Source organism: Dasypus novemcinctus, chromosome 26 (assembly GCF_030445035.2).
Source record: "Dasypus novemcinctus isolate mDasNov1 chromosome 26, mDasNov1.1.hap2, whole genome shotgun sequence".
Lineage (NCBI taxonomy): Eukaryota > Metazoa > Chordata > Mammalia > Cingulata > Dasypodidae > Dasypus > Dasypus novemcinctus.
This window is the reverse complement of record NC_080698.1, coordinates 41,970,469-41,982,615: the sequence shown is the minus strand read 5'-3', so window position 1 is coordinate 41,982,615 and position 12,147 is coordinate 41,970,469. Positions and strand designations below refer to the sequence as shown.

General features: G+C 41.5%; 1 protein-coding gene across 1 annotated transcript in view; it reads left to right on the top strand.

Annotated features, from left to right (window-relative positions):
• Positions 1 to 12,147, top strand: part of SUMF1 (sulfatase modifying factor 1) — a 133,078-nt gene that overhangs the window by 69,426 nt on the left and 51,505 nt on the right. The window lies entirely within an intron of this gene.

Genomic DNA, 12,147 nt, shown 5'->3' with positions numbered 1-12,147 from the left:
CACATTCATTGCATTTGGTGAATACACCCTGGAACACTACCATACTGCATGGACCATGGTTTACATTGTAGTTCACACTCTCCCCCAGTCCATTCAGTGGTTTTTGGCAGGATAAACAGTGTCCTGCATCTGTCCCTGGAATATCATTCAGGACAACTCCAAATCCCGAAAATGCCCCATATCACATCTCTTCTTCCCTCTCCCTGCCTTCAGCAACTCCCATGGCCACCGTCTCCACATCAATGATACAATTTCTTCCATTGCTAGAGTCACAACAGTTCTATAGTAGAATACCAGCAAGTCTACTCCAATCCATATTATAATCCTCCATCTTTTGGACCCTGGGATGGCGATGTCCACTCCACCTCTAAATCAAGAGGGGGCTTAGATCCCACATGGATGATGGATGTGATTCTCCTGCTTGCAGTTGTAGATATCTCAATTTCCTGGTATGGTGGTTTACCATTCTCACCTCCCTGTCAGCTGACCTGGGTATGTCCAACAAACTGGAGAGTAGGTGTTGCAGCTCTTCTGAAGCTCAGAAGACACATTGACACATTGACAGTCCAGACATTCAAGTCTCTTGAGCGTACACAAATGCCAGCACCAAACACAGGTCAGTAAAAGTGACAGAAGAGGCATATGTAGAGCAGTAACATCTGAGTCCAACTCTATCACAATCAGGAACACAAATTCCAAAGTAGGGCCCACTGGCAAGGCAATGAACTCCAGAGCCATCTTTCATGACCATAGAGCCTGTGTGTCTCTGTAGCCCTCAGGAGCAACAGTACCCAGGGTTGTGTCTACTTTGGCTGCCTCTGGGATCCTGCTGAGATGTGTGTAAATGCTACCCTTCTCATGACCTCCTGACTCATTTTGAAGTCTCTTAGCCATATAAGCTCATTGTCTTTACTATTTCCCCCTTTTATTCATGGTCTTTTTCTAGTTGCATCATGAGCTGGTGCTCAGCAGTAATCCTTCAGCGCCGGGGAGGCTCATCCCTGGGAGTCATGTCCCATGCTGGGGGGAAGGTAATGCATTTACATGCTGAGTTTCGCTTAGAGAGTGGCCACATTTGAGCAACATGGAGGCTCTCAGGAGGTAACTTTTAGGTACCCTGAAGCTCTAGGCCTAGTTGAAATTTCAAGCACACAGGCTCATAAGCATAGTCACCAGTATCAAGGGCCCATCATTGGACCATCCTTCTTTACTGGTCTTTGTCCTTGCACTTGGGGGATTGTTAGTGCAGTTCTCTTAATTCATACTTAAAGCATTCTGTAAAAGTGTCTTTGGGGCAGCTTATGTGCTGCTGAATCTGTGATGATAATTTTTTGAGAGAATCTGCCCATAACTTCAGAAATTACATTCAGTCTCATTAATTTAATTGAAGTAAGATATATAAATAACTATTTAAAATTGATTAATGTTTTAATAATAACTTGAAAAGTCTGCTAGAAGGTATTTATCATGCAACTAATTGCCTGGATTGTGATTGGCTGAAATTTTGATTCAGTGGCATTATATGGAGAAAATGGGAAAGTGGCCTTTCTGAGTGGCAGTTGAGTTGGGAAGCTGAGTTAGTGATTATTTACTTAGCAATGTAGTATTGTATGCCTTGGGACCCTAAGGCAAGCATGTTTACCTAAATATTTCCTATTCTTGTATAGGAAAAAGATTGAATGCAACTACTATACAATGCTGCCTCTAAAACCAAGCTTCCGGTAGACTATGTAAAAATTGAGACACTGCATGGGTGCATGTGTGCCTTCATGTGTGAAGAAGTGCTTCCTTCAAAAAAGAACATTTCTGAACATTTTTTTGTTGTTGTGTGAACAGATTGGAAGAAAAATACCATATAAAAATCCGATCTCTAGCAAACGAGACATATTTAAGTCTGATCCAAGAATATAATATACATATATATATACATACAAACTAGCTAGACAGAAAACTGATATCCTTAATTTTAAATCTTAACCTTTTGATAAGGCACAAAGGGTGATGATAAAGGAACTTAATTCTTCAATTTCTTCTCAGTGGAAGGTCAAGCAGTTCAGGGTAGTTGCAGATATTGTCATAATTTAGGCTCTGTGCCTCAGGCCATTTTTCTGCTTGATATGCTTGATTTTTCTTCAAAGAATAACACGTGGGCTGCTTATGAATAATCCAGAGACACAGATTACTTTCATGGTGCAGATGAAAATGCTGAATTCTTTAGAAGCTGTCATTCACCTTCATTTTCCTTGTACTTCCTGGCAGGGATGGTGGAAGTAGTGGTCAAAGGCAACCCTTCTCTCCGAAATGAGAATAGGATTATGAAATTCTTGGTGGATTTGTGATTGGAAGATACTTGTCTCTACTGGCAAAATGTGACTTTGGCGTTTGCTGTCAGAATCAGAAATAGAATTTTCCCCCCCTCAGATAAAAGCATCTGCCTGTTTGGAATGGGGTGACAGGGCTTCAGAATTCTGACAAGTTGTGAATATATATATTTGACCATCTGGTGTTGAGCTGAGTGCTTATTAGCTTTCAGTTTTATAATTGCTTGTGTTTGTTCTAAGGATTTACAGAAAGATTCCTTTTTTTTTCTTCTTGTTTTCACTGGTCTCAGGCTCTATCCTGAGGTAGCCCTTGATCTAATGAAATGGTTCTCATTTTAGGTTTCTCTTTGTCACAGTGGCCTCATTTTCTTCCTGATTTGACTGGGAAGGAATTCAATAGTTTAGAGAACCAAACCTCATATCCCTAGAAAACTCATATGCCGTCACTGAAATCTTAACAACTTTCCCTTATTTCCAGTGCCATTGCCAGTGGACAAGCCACTTGTTTGGGTTATTGTGTGAGCCTCTCCATTGATGTGTTAGTTAGGGTTCTCTAGAAAAACAAAATCAGTTGGCAAGTCTAAATTCCATAGGGCAAACTGCAAGCCCAAAACCACAGTGACGGCGAGGTTGAATTCTTCAGGAGAAGCTGGCTGGTTGAATTAGAGGCAGGAATTCTTGTTTCTGATGTCTGAAATCCTCAGTTCTGGCTTGAAGACTTCAAGTTGATTGGATGAGGAGACTCTGAGGGCAATCTCCTTTGTTGACTGTAGACACAATCTGGTGTAGATAGTTAACTGGCTATGGATGCTAACCTATCTATGAAATACCTTCACAGTAACAATCAGGTCAGTGCTTGAATGACCAACATGGACACCATAACCTCACCAAAAAATTTTTTTTTTAAGATTTATTTATTTTATTTAATTCTCTCCCCCCCCCCCCCCCCCAGCGTCTTGTTTTCTTTGTCCGCTTCTGTTGTCGTCAGCAGCACGGGAAGGGTGGGCGGCGCCATTCCTGGGCAGGCTGTACTTTCTTACACGCTGGGCGGCTCTCCTTACGGGGCGCACTCCTTGCGCATGGGGCTCCCCTATGTGGGGGACACCCCTGCATGGCAGGGCACTCCTTGCACGCATCAGCACTGCGCATGGGCCAGCTCCACACGGGTCAAGGAGGCCTGGGGTTTGAACCGCGGACCTCCCATGTGGTAGACAAACGCCCTAATCACTGGGCCAAAGTCCGTTTCCCAGCCTCACCAAATTGACACATGAAATTACCCATCACTGTTGGGCTCCTTGCCTTCACTCTATATGCAACATTGCAGTGGAAGAGATCTTTCTAGAGAGCATTTCTGGTGGTGTCACTCCCCTCTTTAAAATTCTTCAATAGCTTTTTTGATTTTTGAACATGATTTTTTTGAAATTTTAAAACCTGACTTCTGGTGGCTAAAATAATTTGTTCCCTGCTGAACTGTCTGGTCACAATTTTTTCTTCTTTTTTAAACATTTAATTATGAAACATTGTAAAAATTTAAAAAATATAGAAAATAATTCATATATTATTCAGATTTAACCTCTGTACCTGCCGTTCTGATTTAATAGATGTTAACAGTTTACTATATTTACTTTAGCTTTCTATTTTAAACAAAGAAAAAGAACAAAAAAATTCTCCTCACCAATACTAGATATTATGTATTTTAAATTTTTCTTTCTGGTTAGTGTGTAGTAGTATCTCACTGGATTTTGTCATTTTTTAAAGCCTGCATTTGATAACTTTATCAGGCTACCTCGGGATCTGCTTCTATTGTCCGTTGTTCCTGGATTTTGTTCACATCTTATTTTCTCACATACCTGGTTATTTGTTCTTGAGTACCAGACATTGTGCAAGAAAAATTGTAGAGATTATTTCAATTCTGGATAGTGTTTTCTTTCTCTAGAGAGGATTTATCTTTCTTTCTGGAAACTCTAGGTGAGGAGCCTTAACAATTTCAGATTCAAATCAGGAATTGAGATGATTTAAAGCTAGCTTCATTGCCTGTGAGGGCTAATCTATTTCCAGTTCACTGTACGTGTAGTTCTTCAGGGTTCCCACCCAAAGTCTAGGGGTTTTCCCTTGGCTTCTCCTCCTTGGAGAGCCATGAACTCCGGTTTCGTTTCCTTAGCCATGAGTTTACTGAAAGTTCTCTTCAGCTACTCAGCCTAACAGCTGTTGCTGTTTGAATCAATATACCTTCAGGGGGATAGAGGCTCACCAAAAGGGCTCCTGTCCTTTCCTGGATTTTAGCCCTGCAACTCCTCACAGTGTGCTTTCTCTTCTGGTCTGGTTAACTGATCGTTCTCTTTGAGGTCTTAATTTGTCTTTCTTCCCTAATGAACTATATCTCCCCAGTGCCTGCAAAGACTCTAGTGTAAAAGAGTAGGCTCTGCAATAAAGGAAGCCAATGTTCATATACCTAGAATTGGGGGAGTTTAATTGCTAACCATCCTCCAGGGGTCTCAGAAGCACAGGCTGGTTAGAAGCAGATCTAAACTTCTTTAGAAAACTTGTTGAAAAGTCAGTGTTCTATATGCAAAAGCTTTACAGGAAATATCTTTTTCTTACTCAGTGGCTTGCAGGTTATTCATTAGTCTTTATTTTATTGGGCAGTCATTTGTGGCAAAAGCAGTTTGTGGAAACAGCCTCGTTTGCTTTGTACACAAGGCCCTAAGAGAGGTTAAAGTATTTGGCCATATAAAGTGAGGGTCTGTTTGCTCTTAGTTGGTAGGCAGTTATGGTGAGTCTGCCTGTGTGTAGATGTTTATGGTACACCCACATTAAGATGGCATTATCTGGGAAGCAGATGTGGCTTAAGCACTTGGGCACCCGCCTACCACATGGAGGTCCCGGGTTTAGCTCCTGGTGCCTCCTAAAGAAGATAAGCAAGACAGTGACCTGACGCAACAGGCTGGTGTGATGAAATGTCACAACTAGAAACACAATAAGAGATACAACAAGCAGGGAGCAGATGTGGCCACATGGGAAGTCCCAGGTTTGGTTCCTGGTGCCTCCTAAAAAGAAGGCGAGAAGACACAGAGAGCAGACAGGCAGATAGTGAGTGCAAACAATAAGGGGGGTGGGGGAGAAATAAATAAATCTTGAAAAAAAAAAGATGACATTATCCCTTTCCACACAATCCAGAATGTGGCCATTGTTGCTACTATCTTTTTTAACCTGATCTTTTTCTTTTCAGTTACTTAACTCTGGGGTGCATGTAATCTGTGGCAATGATATAGTGTTTTCATTAAAAATGTGAAGAACTGGGAAGCGGATGTGACTCAACAGATAGAGCATCCGCCTACCATATGGGAGGTCCAGGGTTCAAATCCAGGGCCTCCTGGCCTGTGTGGTGAGCTGGCCCACGTGCAGTGCTGTCATGCCATGCAGGAGTGCCCCCTACATAGAGGTGCCCATGTGCAAGGAGTGCGCCCTGCAAGGAGAGCTGCCTTGTGTGAAAAAAGTGCAGCCTGCCCAGGAGTGATGCCACACAATGGAGAGCTGACACAGCAAGATGATGCAACAAAAAAAGACACAGATTCCTGGTGCCACCTGACAAGAATGCAGGTGGACACAGAATACACAGCAAATGGACACAGAGAGCAGACAATGGCGGGCAGGTAGGGAAGAGGAGAGAAATAATTAAAAATAAATCTTAAAAAAAAATTGTGAAGAACTTATATAACATCTTAATTTCCCACACCTGCAAACTCAGTATTACCACCCAGTTACCATGCTGACTTGTGATATGATGGAATGATTTTCAGTATTTCCCACTCTTAATTCAGAGAAACAAAATTTAATTTAGGTATCTGTCTTCTAAGTATTCCAGTCTTGGAATTAGACAGAGTAGCTTGGACTATTGCTCTGCCATTTAATATTAAAGGAACATCTATAAGCTTAGAAGATATTTAAGTTTCATTATCTACAAATTGGGAATAGTTATCCCTATGTGATGAAATTGTTGTGAAATTAAATGTGTGAATATTGTATGTGAAAATACTTTTTACCTCTGTACTTCAAAAGTACTGTTGTTTTTACTGTTTTTGTTTAAATTCTGTTTTGGCTATCTAGTTGGAATGTTACATACTTCAGTAGAACATAGTTGAGGGATACTGACCTTTAGAAGCAGAGGGGGGATGCGGATTTGGCTCAACTGATAGAACGTCTGCCTACCATATGGGAGGTCCACGGTTCAAACCCAGGGCCCCCTGACCCATGTGGTGAGCTGGCCCACGTGCAGTGCTGATGCAGGCAAGGAGTGCTGTGCCATGCAGGGGTGTCCCCCACAAAGGGGAGTCTGACACACAAGGAGTGCAGCCCGCAAGGAGAGCCATCACATGCAACAAAAGCACAACCTGCCCAGGAGCGGTGCCGCACACATGGAGAGGTGACGCAACAAGATGATGCAACAAAGAGAGACACAGATTCCCAGTGCCACTGACAAAAATACAAGCGGACACAGAAGAACACACAGCGAATGGACACAGAAAGCAGACAATGGTGGGGGGGGGGGGAATGGGAGAGAAAAAAAAATTAAAATTAAAATTAAAAAAAAAAACCGGAGGGGAGGAAAGTATCATTTACAAATCATAATTAATTGATATTCCTCCTACCCTTTTGAAAAAAATTTAAAATTTTATACATATAGTATATATATATGTATAGTTTTAACCACTTTCATGTGTACAACTCAGTAATATTATTTGTCATCCATACCATCCATCACCAAAACTTTTTTTATCACATCAAGTAGAAACTCTGTACCCACTGAGCCATAACTCCCCATTCCCTCACTTCCAGCCCCTCATAACCTCTCAAATACTTTTTCTCTCCATGCATTTGCATATTGTAGGTATTTCATAGAAATGAAATTATGTACTATTTCTCCTTCTGTGCCTGGCTTCTTTTACTCAACATGATATCTTCATGGTTCATCCATGTGTAGCATGGATCTGAACTTCATTCCTTTTCATGGTAGAATAATATTTCATCGTATGGCTATACCACATTTTGCTTAACCATTCACCTCTTGGTGGGCAATTGACTTGCTTTTACCTTTTGGTTATTATAAATTTTACTGCTGTAAACAAATACCTGTTTGAGTCTCTGGTTTCAGTTCTTTTAGGTACATATTATGCTTACAAGTGGAATTGCTAGGTCATGTGGTAATTCTGTGGTTAGTTTTCTGAGGAACTTTTTGACCCAGCTCAGATGCTTCTTTGTCAATGGAAAGTTGGACTTGGATCTTTGACTTGCATTACTTTTGTAGATCCTCTAAACTCCATTCTGGATTGTTCTTCCTAAGAATCTCTCCTCTGGCCTCCCACCACTCCATGTCTCACTGTGCAATGTTTGTTAGGTCCTGCTTACCTTGTCTTCTAGTCCTCCTCTGCCTTATGACATGAGATTGCCCTTGTCTCAGCATGGCAAAAACCATAAATGTCACAATGTTCTCCTTAGTTGAGAATGCCACATCCATTGACCGGCCCCATCAGTAACCTAATTGATTCTGTATTGACTAAGTACCTAGCACATGCTAGGAAGAGTTGACTGAAAATTTTACATGCTGTATGGCCTTTATTCACATATTTCTTTATTAGGACATTTGAAGGCTTGTTTCCCAAATAGATCAGGTTGATGGAGAAGTAACCTAGCACTCAAAATGAAAAAAGCATGAAGCATTACTGGAGTTGAGTCACACATGATAGTAAAATGATAGTTGCAAATTGTACCTGTTAAGTGCCAAGGGGAAAGTGGGGGAATCAAAATATCAGCCTCTTGGTACAACATTCAAGAAAACAATTGTATGATCTTCTCCGTAATGGGAGATGGAAATCTTTCTGGAGGAAGAGGTAAGGCTTATCCATTGCCATTTTTCTTTGTGGTTCCAGGGGAAGTTGTTCGGAACTATAGAGTAGTACAAATAGAAAGAACCTTGAATGTATAATGGCTTAGATATCTAGATCCTGTAAACATATTTTGATTTATCCAAATACATGCTTACTGCTTGCTTGGAAAGAGTGAATGCTAATTCTAATTACTATTTGATAGCTTTTCGAAATAGTGTGTTTCTGCTTCCCAATAAAATTATCTTTAGAGCTTCATGTTACAACTATTTTTTTTCTCTCCTTTTCCCCACACTCCCCCCCAGTTATCTGCTCTCTGCATCCATTCACTGTGTGTTCTTCTGTGTCCGCTTGTATTCTTGTCAGCGGCACCTGTAATCTGTGTCTTGTTTTGTTGCGTCATCTTGCTGCATCAGCTCTCCATGTGTGCGGCGCCATTCCTGGGCAGGCTGCACTTTTTTCGCACTGGGCAGCTCCCTTAAGGGGCACACTCCTTGCGCTTGGAGCTCCCCTATGCAGGGGACACCCGAGTGGCATGGCATTCCTTGCGTGCATCAGCACTGTGCGTAGGCCAGCTCCACACAGGTCAAGGAGGTCCGGGTTTGAACATTAGACCTCCCATGTGGTAGGCAGATGCCCTATCCTTTGGGCCAAATCTACTTCCCAATGTTACAACTATTGACTATTCCTGAGCAAGGAAAGCAGGACACCAAGATGTATTATGGCTTCCACTCTTAGTTCAGAGGATCAATGAATCTTAAAAATGGAAGGAATTAGAGTGGAAACCTCATACAGCCTCTACCCCTGCAGAAATTCCCTTTTTGTACCCTTGTGAGATCAAGATCTTTCTAATGCCTGTGGCACTGTCTTCTACATTCTTATATTCTTTCTGTTTGAAAGTTCTTGTGTCAAGCCAAAATATTCCCTCCTGGAGCTTCTGCTCACAGGTCCTCATTCTGCTGTTGGTGAAACAGAGAACACAGAGAACACGTCTCTCTGTAGTACCTGAAAGCTTTCCAGACACCCAGAGGCAGTCACAGTGTTTGCCCTTCATTTTCCCTTTCTCGCTAAGCATTCCCATTCCTTCAGCTATGTCGTAGATAACTTGGTTTATAATCCCAGAGCAACCCCAGCCACATTTTTCTGAATAACTTGAGTCGAAAAAAGATGTCCCCTTCTATAAATGGGCATCCAGAATTATATACAGCATTCTAGGTGTTACCTGATGGATGAAAATAATAGTAGGACTGTCCTTTCTCATCATTTTCTACTCTTTGGGTCTCAGATTGTGTTAGCAGTGAAGAGTTTGGCCATTGGAATCCAATAAAGTTAGGTTTGGCTCTTGTGTGATCTTGTGCAAGTTACTTAACCACTCGGGGACTTAGTTTGATTCTTTCTTATTTGGAGTAAAGATTACTACTTCACAGAGTTTTGTGAGGATCCTAGAGAATGTTGATAAGGTACTGGGCATAATGGCTGGCAAATAGTATACAATACATGATAGCTTCTGTTTAAATCATTGATAGTACTGTACTACTACAACTACTACTGCTACTGTGAGTACTACTTCTGCAAGCACTATTGCTACTGTGGGCACTACTGTGCACACTGCTACTACAAGCACTGCCACTGTGAGTGGCGCTGCTAATAGGAGTAGTAGTCCTATTACTACAGGGACTATGAGATTGCCACCATTACTGTGAGGAGTAGCAGCAGCAGCAGCAGAAGCAGGAAGAGCAGCCTGTCACCCACTCTACCCTTTAAACTTGCTGCCAAATAAAACTTACCCCCTTTTTCCGTATGTACTGGTTCCAGGCTAGGTCTCCCTAAATATTGTTGCTGTTCAGCTATTTTTTTTTTTAAAGTAGTTTCAAAAAAAACTTTCCTGACTGTCTCTGTTTTGCAGCTGTGCTTTGAAACTTTAATGGAGGACTTAACTAGTCTCTCCATCCAATTTGTTTTTGTTTATGGTTTTCAGCCTTGAGAACCAGCTTACAGAAATCATTGTGATGATCGGGGCTGTCATTTATGGTGTTAGCTTTCCCTTCCAGCTCATTTTAATCAACACATTTGGCTGGATTTTTAAAGAAATTGATACAGTATGGAGTGGGACAAGGCCAAGGCACAGCCCTCCGGCATTGCAGCCAGCCCACTTTTAACGAATACTTTTTGTCTTGGGGGCGCCATATCAGGCCTTGGGGATACAAATATGGATAAGGCAGACCACGCTGTTGTGAAGCCTGTGGTCCTCGGGAGAGACTGCACTGTCGTCAGATAAATCCAGACACATTGTGGTGAGATGTATTTGCAGCTACGATTGTTATGGTAGCTACTGTGAGCTCTGTGCTCAGGCATTTGGAGCTGTGAAGGCTTCTCTGGGGAGCTGTCCTTACAAAGCAGGGATAGGAGCTGCCTAGGACACTGTGCTAGGTCCTTGGGATCCAAAGATAAGAAAGACGGGACCTGGCATTCTGAGCAGTTCATGGTAAGGGTTTTCTTCTTTGATCCTCCCCCACTCCTCTTGATTTCTTGAAGTAAATGCCTGGCTATTGGCACCTTGTGTATAGCCGCCCTCTGCTTGCCCTTCACTCCTGAAGCTTGATGCCTTTTCCATGCTCAAAGTAAAAATAAAGCAGGAAAAGGGTCAGGGGTCTTGTTTGTTAGTGTTACTGCAGTGTATTGTCCCCATCCTTTTGGAAACTTGAGAGCTGTTTAAAAGTATTCCCAGTTAGCTATCCAGCCCATGGCTTGAGAGAGGGACTTGTAAATTGGTCTCCTTATTTTTATCTGGTCAATGAAAGGGCTTTTTGTGGCTTTTTTTTTTTTCAAGGTTTATAGCACTCTTGGGAAGGGAGAGCCGTATACTTTTGGATGGGACAAGGTCAGTGTAATGGGTTAGGATTATAATGAAAACATTAAATGAAAAGAAGGCTGAGTTTGCTGATGAAGCTGTTTGTTGTCCTGAGTAACAGTCCCTCAGTAAAATTCTTACTGCTGCACTGAATAATAGGATGATTAGTGATGAAAATGGAGGTCAGTAGCCTGAGTTTTAGCTTTAAATAGTCCTGGAGCCTGAGTTGAGTCACCTTGTCCCTGTCTGCCTTGGTGCTTCATCTGTAAATTGTGGAAGGAATCTCGCAAGTCATTCCTAGAGTACAGTACTGACACACATAATACTTCTCTTCTTTAGAAATTTTCACCTACAGCAGTTCATATTCCTAAACCATTTTCTCATAGCACTCCTAAACCAGAGGTGAATCATCACAAATTGGGAAGAAAAAGAGTGGTCTCCTTCAATTTGAAGACAGTTTCCCAAGCCCTCCTCTACAACAGCTTTCTGGATTACTAGTATAAAAATGTGTTTTGGAGTATAAAAGAAGAGATATGCTTTAGATCCTGTGTCCTTGTGTATATAGAAACCACCTGGTTCTTTCGTGAGAAATAAGCCAAACTACTTATACTTTACATTTATATAATGTTTTCCCTGGAAAGCTCAAAGTGCTTTCTTTTTCTCTCTTTATTTCTCATGGCCTCAAAATATTCCTGATTGTACAAAAGGAGGCATGTGGTAGTGGTTGCATTTCTTATGATAATTCATGAAGTGGAGAGATGTTGACTTTGCTCCAGGGATTTGCAGAATCAGGTTTAGAAGCCAGATGTTCTGATCCTCATACTTGTGAAGTATTTACTGAGCCCCAGATGTTATTTGAAATACAAAACATGAAAGGCTATTTACTTCCACCTAGTAGTATTTTACAGCAGAACACATATGTTAAATCATGAATTTCAGAAAGCGTTATAAATATGAAAAACAGTTGAGGAGATGTGAATTGCTGTGTCATGCAGTGGGTTTTTCCAAAGTCAAGGGGGAGGCAATGAATTATTCCTACTGGTTTTCTATATCTTGATCCTTTACAGCAGTTTCCTGCCCTTCCTAATCTCTT